Source organism: Achroia grisella, unplaced genomic scaffold (genome assembly GCF_030625045.1).
Source record: "Achroia grisella isolate CSIRO2021 unplaced genomic scaffold, CSIRO_AGI_Agris_v1 utg848, whole genome shotgun sequence".
In the NCBI taxonomy this organism is placed as follows: Eukaryota; Metazoa; Arthropoda; class Insecta; order Lepidoptera; family Pyralidae; genus Achroia; species Achroia grisella.
Window position 1 is genome coordinate 6677 of NW_026713041.1, and position 12737 is coordinate 19413.

A 12737-nucleotide genomic window follows, 5' to 3' on the forward strand; every position below is an offset into this window, starting at 1 on the left:
TTCAAATTAGCTTATTACACAATATATATATTGGCACATTCTTACTAAATCCACGTCCAATATACTCTCCGAGTTCACTCTCGATTCAATCCCTTCTCCGAACAACGGACATCAGTTTCGTCTCTACATCTTCATTTTTGAATTTGACATCGTTCTTTGTCAAAGATGTTTTTAAACATAACATGTTATTTGAGTAACAAAGAGGTAGATATAAAACTAAATTCCAGTCTATACAAGTCAATTAAAATAATATAAATTAATCAAACCAAATTATCAAATCAAATCAAACAACAATTTTATTAAAAATTAAAATCTATGATATATAAAACAATCCAATATTGATATGATTGATAAAATTAATACATTATAGATTAATATACTTGGAAATTTCTAATCAGTAATTGCTATCCACATAGAAAGTTTGTGGAATGAAAATGGTTAGTACCTATGTATTGTCGATGTATACAAGTACATTGTGACTATGTATTATATAGTGGTTATTATAATCGGACAGAGTGCAATGTTAGCATATGCTCAATCAAGTTGGACAGTTGAAACAACCCAAGGATTAGTGAAAGGCGCTATAGCCCCAGACGGCGATTATTACACTTTCCTGGGCCTGAAATATGGTAAATCTATTACCGACAAAAATAGATTTATGGTACGTATTTGTGGGGTCGGTAGTAATATTAATGTAATTAAAATAGACCCTCAACTAATGATAAAATGTATATTAAGAACAGTTACAGAAATCGATTCTAGAAAATATTATATAGAATTATAGGTGTATGTATATGGCGAGTGACGGATGACGTGAGAATATTTTATAGGTGAAATAATTATGGAACGCGTCTATCGTGTCTGTAAGCGGCCAGTTGCCATGAAAAGAGGTACACATATATCTTACACTTATTATCATTACATAGTATAAAACTAAGTCCCTGTCGCTGTCTGTCCGTCCCTATGTATGCTTAAATCTTTAATACTACGCAACGCATTTTGAAGCGGTTTTTTTAATATGTAGATTGATTCAAGATGATGGTTTATATATAATTACTAGCTGTACCCGCGACTTCGTCCGCGTAAAATAGTGACCTTGAGCAAATAATAAAAAATATATATTAATAATCTAACCCAATCTAAGTCTAGCTTTAAAAAATGACAATACATGCATACAACATTTTAACTCCCCTTTTGACAACCCAACCCACAACTTACAACCCATTTTCGTTAATTATATTTAATCAATACGCAAAAAAATAAGATTGAAGCTTAAACTTTAAAAAATTCCTCGTTCAGTCTCTTATAACCCTTTTTAGCATTAAAAAGTAACCTATGTCCTATCTCAAGATCTAGACTTTAAATTTCATTTAAATCAGTTCAGAAGTTTTGGCTTTTAAGACAGATAGACAGAGTTACTTTCACTTTCATAATATTAGTAAGGTATTTATTAAATAAACTGACCCAAAAAAGCGTAAGAAAAAAGCTTCATCGTTCTAGCTTCAAATATGACGAATTTCCATAAAAACTTTTATCTGCTATTTTATTTTACCCCTTGAATGGTGACAATGTGATATTTACAAATTTAAATGTCATATTTATTTATATTTAATAAACAGTTTAAACATTTCTTTACATTCTTTTGAAAATTGGTGGTCCAGTTGGCCAATAACATAATAAAATTTTGTTAAATCAAAATAATAGATGTGATATTCTAAATTGCAAACTATCCCTCTACTTGCGCGAACCATATCTCTGACTCTACTGGCCAGAATGGAGAAACGCGTATTCCGAACCTGAATAGCTCGGATGGAACGGTAGATGTTGTTTCTTCCAAGGAAATGTTGTTCATATGTATTGACAACATTTTTAATATTATATGTTGTTTTATTCTTCAAAAATATTAATAATATGTTCTAACGCTCTTGTCCAAGGATTATATTTATGTATTTATAAAATAAAATTGCAGAGCAAACGTTTATTCATTTAAATTCATAAGGAGACAACGGATTGACAATAATCAGTTGCGCGCGCTGCTTATACAAATGACATATATGTTTATTTAATAAGCGTGTGGTGTCGCTGTAAGAATAGCACCACCCCCTCTCTTCCCGTGGGTGTCGTAAAAGGCGACTAAGGGATTCATCGACCAGTGGACGGGCAGCAGCGTCCTACTGAGTACCTACCATCATACTGCGATCGCCAACCCGCATGCCAAGCGTGGCGATTATGGCAATATCCCCCCAAATGAATTTACACCCAAGGCCCCGGCCCCCAGTCCCCGGCGGCCCCGCTAGTCTTGACCATGGTAGCGGTCATGGAAACGGCGGGGCAGGGGGTGCGAAGAATCTCCGGGTAAGACCAGGCTACCACAAACGACGACCACTGGCCCTGGCAACATACAACGTTCAAACACTGCGGACCGACGAAAAGTTAATTGAACTGGAGGAAGAGTTGAGCAGATTGCACTGGCATGTCGTGGGATTATCTGAAGTCCGAAGAAAGGGGGAGGACTCGATAGTCCTGAAATCCGGCAATCTGCTTTACTTCCGGGAGGGCGATCAACTGTCCCAAGGCGGTGTCGGGTTCCTCGTCCACAAGTCCCTTGTGAATAATGTTATCAAGGTCGAGAGCGTGTCGACTAGGGTAGCGTACCTGATACTCAGAATTACCAAACGGTATTCATTGAAGGTCATCCAAGTGTACGCTCCAACTTCGACGCACTCCGACGATGAGGTTGAGGCTATGTATGAGGATATCTCCAGAGCCATACATAGTACAAAGACTCATTATAACGTTGTCATGGGGGACTTTAACGCAAAATTGGGCAAACGAAGCGGTGATGAGCTGAGAGTGGGGCAATTTGGTATCGGTGATCGGAACTTCCGAGGTCAAATGCTGGCCGACTTCATGGAGAAGGAGAACCTCTTTATGATGAACTCCTTCTTCAGGAAGCCGGAACACCGGAAATGGACCTGGATTAGTCCCGATGGTGCCACAAAAAACGAGATAGATTTCATCTTGTCAACGAGAAGACAGATTTTCAATGATGTCTCTGTGATCAATGCCGTCAAAATTGGAAGTGATCACCGGATTGTAAGAGGCACATTGAATCTGAGTCTGAAACTCGAACGATCCCGACTGATGAAATCTACGCTCCGCCCTACACCTATACAGATCCAAAACCCCGAAAGCTTTCAGCTAGAATTGCAAAACCGTTTCGAAAGCCTTGGTGACTGCGTTGACGTGGACGATTACAACAACAGGTTCGTGGAAACTGTCCGTGCGGCTGGGTCTAAGTACTTCAAAACCCGCCGCGCAGAAAGAACCGGAAAAATATCTATCTCTACCCTCAAATTGATGGATGAAAGGCGAAGTATGGTCCTGCAGTCTCCGACTGACGCTTCTCAGTATCGGCAACTTAGCAGGCAGATCTCTAAGTCCTTGACTCGTGACTTACGCCACTTTAACACAAATTGTGTAAAGGAGGCTATTGAGAGAAACAAGGGCTCAAAAGTCTTTAACAGGGATCTGGCTGCCGGACAGAGCCAGCTGACGCGACTTAAGACGGATGACGGCAGGATCGTTTCGTCTAAACCCGAACTTTTGAGGGAAATTGAGAAGTTCTATACACGACAACACGGGCACCTGTTAACAACACGGCGAAAGACCCTAGAGCCAAATTAACCCGACACTATACCGAAGATATCCCGGACGTCAGCCTGTACGAGATTGGTATGGCTCTTAAACAACTTAAAAACAACAAGGCGCCGGGCGATGATGGAGTTACTGCTGAGCTTCTGAGGGCTGGAGGTAGACCTGTTCTACGAATCCTCCAGAAGCTATTCAACTCCGTCATCCTCGAGGGCAAAACGCCTCAAGCATGGCAAAGGGGTGTGGTGGTTCTGTTCTTCAAGAAGGGAGACAAATCGCTTCTGAAGAATTTCAGACCCGTAACACTGCTGAGCCATGTTTATAAGTTGTTTTCGAGAGTCATCACGAATCGTCTCGCGCGCAGGTTTGACGACTTCCAGCCTCCCGAACAAGCCGGGTTCCGAAAAGGCTTCAGTACCATAGACCACATTCATACGCTGCGGCAGGTAATTCAGAAGACCGAAGAATACAACCTGCCACTTTGCTTGGCGTTTGTGGACTATGAAAAAGCCTTTGATTCGATCGAGACGTGGGCTGTGCTACAGTCTCTCCAGCGGTGCCAAATTGACTATCGATATATCGAAGCGTTGAAATGTTTGTATGAAAACGCCACTATGTCAGTTCGCCTCCACGACCAGAATTCGAAGCCTATCCAACTGCAGCGAGGTGTCAGACAAGGCGATGTCATATCGCCAAAGCTGTTTACCGCTGCGTTGGAAGATGTCTTCAAGCTTCTGGACTGGAGCGGGCTGGGCATCAACATTAACGGCGAGTACATCAATCACCTTCGATTTGCCGACGATATCGTGGTCATGGCTGAGACCCTAGAAGACCTTAGCAAAATGCTCGAAGACCTCAGTAGAGTCTCACAAGGAGTAGGTCTTAAAATGAACATGGACAAGACGAAAATTATGTCAAACGTCCATGTCGTACCTGCTCCCGTAAAAATCGGAGATTCTACACTCGAAATTGTCGATCACTACGTATACTTAGGGCAAACTATCCAGCTAGGTAGATCCAATTTCGAGAAAGAGGTCAATCGTCGAATCCAACTCGGATGGGCAGCGTTCGGGAAGCTCCGATATATCTTTTCGTCCAAATTTCCGCAGTGTCTCAAGACGAAGGTTTACGACCAATGTGTGTTGCCAGTGATGACTTACGGAACAGAGACGTGGTCGCTAAATATGGGCCCCATCAACAAGCTCAGAGTCACTCAGAGGGCAATGGAGAGGGCTATGCTCGGAGTTTCTCTGCGTGATCGAATCAGAAATGAGGAGATCCGCAGAAGAACCAGAGCGACCGACATAGCCCGAAGAATTGCGACTTTGAAGTGGCAATGGGCAGGGCACATAGCTCGTAGGATAGATGGCCGTTGGGGCAGCAAAGTCCTCGAGTGGCGACCACGGACCGGAAGACGCAGCGTGGGAAGGCCTCCAGCAAGGTGGACCGACGATCTGGTCAAGATCGCGGGAAGGCATTGGATGCGAGCAGCGCAGGACCGATCGTCGTGGAGATCTTTGGGGGAGGCCTATGTCCAGCAGTGGACGTCTTCCGGGCTGCGATGATGATGATGATATGTTTATTTATGACATATGAGCGTTAATAAGTCGCATATCTAGTACAATACTGGTGTAATTCAGAAATTAAAAATTTTTGAAAATAGACTTAATAACACAATTATAAAGTAGACTTTCCAAAATATCTAATTTTTTAGTTAAGCCATTATTATAATAAGTGTGTATTCAACCGCATAAAGATAACCTTGCATTACCATTTTCAACCCCTTACAACCCTTTTTTCGCATTAAAAAGTAGCCTATGTCCTTCCTCGGCGTCTAGACTATATGGGTACCAAATTTCATTTAGATCAGTTCAGTAGTTTTGGCGTGAAAGCGAGACAGACAGACAGACAGACAGACAGACAGAGTTACTTTCGCATTTATAATATTAGTAAGGATAATACATGTACATACGTGAGATGCTGGGGCCAGTAGCTAGTAATCAATAATATTCACATACAAACCTTTACAGTTTATTCATTTCAAAACGTACACCGTTTATACGTACAAGGTTGGGTGCAGCTCTGAATATTTATGTTAAAAAAATAAAAATGTAGTAATAATAATAAAAACCCCGGACAATTCCCATATAGCTCTATATAACGAAACTACACATATCATTTATTATCGATACTAAACAAGGGACAGATAGACTTAAATACAATTTTTTCGCAACAACATAATATATAATGTATTGTATAGAAAATACCCAAAATCCAGAACAATAGTATTGTTCTTCATTTACCTTAGACTTTAGAATGCAATAGCGAAATATAATATAATTTATTGACTCGCCTGGACACAAGAATGATGACTTCAAAAATAAAAGCAATAATTTACACATATTAAAAAAAATGTGCCAGTGGACTACAACTTAGCATAATGTAGGAAATATACTTTACAGCGCTGATTTTATTTTGGGCCCACAGTACGGACGCATATAATAAAAAATGTATTATTAAACAGATATTATACAAATATAAAATAATAATAATGTATAAGAGAAAAAAATACAGAGAGTATACAAAATAAAAAAACACAAAGGGATAAATAAGGACAAAAATATGTAAAATATGTGTGTGGACACATTTTATGTCTTCTAATAGTCGTATTAATTAATAAGTATAATACTCGCTTTCTGGTAACCAACAGTCTAATTAAATATAAAGCAGAAATAATTGAAATTTTCTTTGTTGTGGATATATTGATTTTATTTAAAAAATGTTAAAAATACACCTAATTTACGTATTATTGACATATATCACATTGTATTTAAACAACATTTTAACCTTATCTATTTAGGAATTGTATATTTACACTCATTTTGAGTATTTCACACTCACATTGTGTATCGAAACAGAATCTTATGGTATTCAGATTTATCTAGTCTTACTTAACGAAAAATAGACAATTTCCGAATATAATGCAGATTCTTATCAAATATTTACATTACAGGCACCTCAACCGGCGGACGAATTGAGTGATGGTTTATACTTAGCAGATTATACGAAGCATTGTTTACAACCATCTTCACAAGGACCAAATGCTGGTATCGAAGACTGTTTAGAATTGAATATTTTTGCAAAAAATAATATTGCTTCTCAACCTGTCATAGTCTGGCTAGAAGGAGAAGAATATTTGTCCACTAAAATGAAGACAACATTCAGAAGACTCGTTCAGAAGAATACAGTTGTGGTATCATTAAATTATCGTGTATCCATCTTTGGATTTCTCTGTCTGGGTGTTCCGGAGGCTCCTGGTAATGCTGGTCTTAAAGACGTTATATTGGGGTTACAATGGATTAAGAAAAATATAATTCAATTTATGATCCATACAATGTTATGCTTCTTGGACACGGATATGGAGCTGCAATGGTTGACCTGATCACTATGTCACCACTCTCAAAAGATTTGGTACATAAAGCATTCGTTATTAGTGGATCAGCTTTAGCACCTTGGGCTATATCCTATGACCCTATCGGTTATGCTAATATTATAGGAGAAAAACTAGCTTATTCTGGAAAGACTCCGAGAAAATTAGCAGAAGAACTAAAATATATTGATATTGACGTATTATTATATGCTCTAAATATTGAATTTGCCAATAATACTGTATTATTTGCTCCTTGTGTAGAGAACGTTAAACTTCAGGATCCCTTTCTTTATGACACTCCAATAAATATATTGAAGAATGGTAATTTTAATTATATCCCTTATGTGGTTAGCTTTCTCTGATAAAGAAGGGACGTTGAGAGCTAGCGAATATAGTGATTGGCTAACCAAAATGGAATCAAATTTCAATCACTTTATTCCAGGGGATTTAGAATTTGGTTCTGAAATGGAGAAGAGTATTGCAGGGAATTCCATACGCGAATTCTATTTCAACAACAATGCTAGTATTAATATAAAAGAATACCTGGACTATCATGGAGATACCTCAATAATTGTGCCATTAATAAGAGGTGTAAAAGCCAGAGCAAAGACGTCGAGAGCTAACGTTTATTTACTTGAGTTCGCGTACCGTGGTTCAACAAAGGATGACTGGCCGTATCCCGATATAGCATTGAATGGTGTTAAGCACGGGGGAATCCTAGAATATTTATTTGATAAAAATATGACCAAGCACGGGGAAAATGCAAAGACATCGCTTATAAATTATATTTCATCATTTGCGAGAACCGGGTGAGTTTGAATTTTGTGTAAACACTTGTAAACTTTTCACCATTTATTTATGACTAGTGACCCGCCCTTGCTTCGCACTGATGCAATGCTGATACTAAATATACCTACTACAGATTGTTCTTATAAACAACGTTTACAGCTTTTTTGTAATTAGACAGTATAAACATGTTTTGTTTAGCGCCGGGCCGCACTATGGAAAATATAGGTCAGTTTCGGATCAAAAATCTCTAACTTCGTGAATTTTTATCATATCGTTATGAAATTTGGTAATGGTAATGCAGTAATATATGTTGATTCAAAAAATATATAATTCATAGTGATTTCTCTTTATATGTTTAACTTTAAATAGCGTAAAGAGACAAAACATGGGATAAGCACGAAATAAGAGGTAAATTATTTATTTAAAGTGAAATATAAAATAACAATTTGTATCAAAATTAAAATTAAATATTATAGTACAGTTGATTGATGTCAGTAAATACAATGCTGACCGTTTTGAGTCGTTAACTAAACATTGTACATGTAATCATACAGCTTTGCCAAATAATAATTCAGTTGTGCTGGAAAATGAAGTTCAGGGTGTTTGTGCCAGTGACTGTAATCCTAAGAGTAGCACAATGGTGTTCTCTGACAGAATAGGCTGTAACTTTGGGTCTATTTTGAAGTATCATCTTAGAGGTGATTTATTAAACCACTGTATGCCAGAAGCATCATTTGCACAAATAATAAATAAAATTAAGTCTACTAAAATGAACAATGTGACCACAGTCATGTTATTCTTCAGTAACAGTATTCAATTAAATAGGCAGGATGTAATCAAAGGATTACACAAATAGACATCTTCATAGAAAAATGAACAGTAAGGTACATTACCTGAATAACTTATTACATACATTGACATGTCGTCATAGTGACATTTTTACTTATTTTTTGATACTAATAGTTTTATTAGTGATTTTTATTTGACAAAAGATACAATGTATCTTTTGTCAAATAAAAATCAATGCATAAATCATCTAAAATAAAATAGCCACTTTAGTGGCTTATAATATTGACGACATGAACAGTTTACATGGTAAAATTCTATTAATATTTGTGACATAAGTACTATGACTGCAGATTTAAACTGCTCACAAAGACAAAGGGAAAGCAATCAGAATTAATAATTGTTCATCAGAACATACAAAGTTTTCAGCGAGTTAATTATACAATTATTTTTAAAAAAGTATAATATTGATATTGTCTGTTTCACAGAATATTGGTGTAAAGAGAGCAATATGATGTTCAATTTAAATAATTATAACGTTGTCAGCTGCTTCAATAGAAATATCAGTTAACAGAGGTGGCTCTATGATCTAGACACGCGGCAGCGTGTCAAGCCGAGTTTCAAGTAAACTGGCGAGCAGCACCGTGTGTATATTTACACGAACCATTTGGAGCCACTTTTGACCCCCTCATAACTCAAAAACTCTTTCACACAAACCTGTCAAATTTGGTTTATATATTGAGACTTGCGAGATAAATATGTGTTCCAAATTTCATAAAGATATCTCAAACGGTTATTTAGATATTAATGTCCAAAAATCGTCATTTTTATCACTGATCAACTATAGATCAAAATTATAACCCACTTCCAGATGACCTAGGAAGTTCAAATTTGGTATGCAGATAGGTAATTAGGTGAATATAAAGGAAAAAATCTGAAACTGGTAAATTGTTATCATTTTACTACAATTTTTCACTTTAATTGATTCTATTTCAACTTATACTGGACGAATACTAAAATTCTATGAAAACGTCGATAGCCACCAATTGACATTGATCCCTGGCGAAAAATCTCATCTTGTACTGGACGGAAAGTAATATTGTATGAAAACGTCGATCATTACCAATTTACGTTGACCCCTTCACATCAGTGTCGATAACTAGCAAACTTCAAATATTGCATTGAGCGGTAAACACTAGTTGCTATAATTTAGATTCTGTCTAAAATATACTCGTACTTATAACTAGGAGTATAGTCGAATTTCGTATTTATTATGTTATTAACTGAGATTTGGTATTAATTATTGTTTCAATATTTAGCGCACATCGATAGTGTAAAATCATTATTTTTATAAATAATTATTAAATAATAGGCATTTCGGTATAGGGCGCCGCGGGGGCGCCGTGTGGGAGCGGTGCGATAAAACTCAATGTTTTGTTTCTGGATATCTAACCTATAAGGTTGCGATTTATGCTACGAAATTTATAGCTTTCTTAAATTATACTTATATATTTGTGATTATATTATTATTACATTATTTTAGTAAATACGTATGGTATAGACAATAGTTTAAACCAAAAATTAATAACAATTTTAGTATAGTTATAAGTAGGAATGTACAGTTAACTCGAGAATGAGAACTTATTGGTAACAAATTGTTTTCTTGAGAATTCAATAGATAACAGTCAATTTGTTACATAATCGTCTTTACGAACTATAACGTGTCAATACGAAGTTTCAGATATTAAATAATGTATATGTTGATAGAGAACAATTCCGTATTTGCTTAACATATGCTATTACTATCCACAAATCACAAGGCCTTAGTTTTGGCAGTCCTCTTCTCAACATAGCCTCCTCTATATTTAATAAAGGGCAGGTTTACGTTGGACTCTCCAGAGTTAAAACCTTAGATGGAGTACGTCTTAACAATTTAGATCCAAGTCACGAGAGCTCTATTGTAGAGTACAACCATCTGTGGATGTTATACCGCCCCGATTTGCCCAAAAATTCCTGATACTGACTTGGCTTTGGCACTCGAACATTTAAAAGTTACAAGAAAATATAGAAAATAACACAAAAAAAAGACAATTATACCCCGTAAATATACGAAAATACAGTAATTTATCAAAAATAATTTGGTATTAATTTAGTTATAAATAAGTACCTCGTATAATTTATGTACAAAAAGTAATGATATCCCATCAAAAACATAAATGTGAAATGATAGCCGAGTTTAATATTATGATATATGCCTTATTGTTGACTTGTACGACAAAAGAGATGAAATCTAAATGGGTGCCAAGTTCAAGGGTCTGTCCTGAAATGTATTTATAACAATATAAAATATCATTTCTTCTTATAATTTAGGATAATATACTGTAGCCTAAGGTCTAACTTGGCTAGTTTTCATATACGAAATATACTGTAGCCTTCGCAAGTTCTAAACATGTTACTTGTCGGTTCCTATTTTAATATTAATAGTAACTAGCAATCGAAAGTAATAATTGGTATATGAGAACTGGCCAAGTTAGACCTTAGTCTACAGTATATTATCCTAAGTTATAAGAAGAAATGATATTTTATATTGTTATAAATACATTTCAGGACAGACCATTGAACTTGGCACCCATTTAGATCTCATCTCTTTTGTCGTAGAAGTCAACAATCAAGGTATATATCATAATATTAAACTCGGCTATCATTTCACATTTATGTTTTTGATGGGATAATATATATACAAGAAATAATATTAAAGTAAAGGAACATGCTGACATTGTTAGACTTTCTATTGAGTGTTGTATAGAATTATCTTGTATAGAACTAGAAAATTATATCCTTATATGTGTGTACAGGCATCCTAATAGTGATTACATAGATTTAGAAGGGGTGATGGAGGATATATTAAAAAAAGTATTTAATAGTATAAAAAAAAATATTGTATGTGGAGATTTTAACATATGATAACAGTTGATATTCTTTGTAACACACCCACATGTACAAAAATTATTACTTTATTTCAGTCATTTGATTTAAGTCATGTCTTTCATGAACCCACTCGTGTAACTGCCACGTCTGCTACTTGTCTTGACAATGTTTTTTGTAACTGCGAGTATACAGAAATATTCATAATAAACGCATATATATATATATATATATTACCTATTCCTATATATATATATATATATAGGAATAGGTTTCGCAGTCTTATATAGCCGCGTTGCACGACAATGGCGCCTCAAGTGGAAGTTACAGCTAACAATATATATGTATATAAATAATGATAAAGGAAAAAATATATATTTTCAGGATACCCAGTTCCAACGCTGTATCTGAGCAAATATGGTTACCAGTTCAAACCCAGAGTTTCAACTATTTGTTGTTTGGTGGCGTACATGGTAATCCGCACACAGAAGTACTACAACTGGATCCCCGCGCAGAAACCGTGACATTCTGGAATAATCTATACGACAATTTCCATAAAATTCCGAATGGATATTCGTCGGCATCTACCATTGAAAATATTTCTATATTACAGTATTTATTTATTGTGTTACGACTTACAATAGCCCTTGTTACGTTATTAGTTATATTTCTGTTGATAACTCGTAAATAAAATAAGAAGTGGACTGTAATTTATTATATTTAATACGAGGAGTTATAATATTACAAGGAACATTAGCTAATTAATAAGGTACGCGTGCGGTGACGTCGTAGGCGCAAGGCAAAGTGAAAGGTGTCCCGGCCTAGCGGCTGTCAATAGCTCATCTTCGATAGCGCTCGAACATCCTCCTCGGGTTGAAGTATTCAAGAAACAGGAAGAGGGCGGAGGTTGTTGAAAGCCCTCAAAATTGTTCCCTTCTTGGTCTTCAGTTCGGCCACGCGTGCGGCCCCGTCGATGCCAGGGAAAACTTTAGTGATGCGCCCCAGGAGCCATAGTAGCGGCGGTTGTCCTCTATCCTTTACTAGGACGAGTGTTCCAGCAGACAGCTGGCCAGTTGAAGACGTCCACTTGGTTTTCTGTTGGAGTAGAGAAATATACTCGAGGTGAAATCTTTGCCAGAAATGTTGTTTGATG

At 36.4% G+C, this 12737-nt stretch overlaps 1 pseudogene; it reads left to right on the forward strand.

Moving 5' to 3' along the window:
• Window positions 1-520: 520 nt before the first annotated feature.
• On the forward strand, window positions 521-12275 carry LOC131852360 (bile salt-activated lipase-like; annotated as a pseudogene).
• The last annotated feature ends 462 nt before the right edge of the window (window positions 12276-12737 follow it).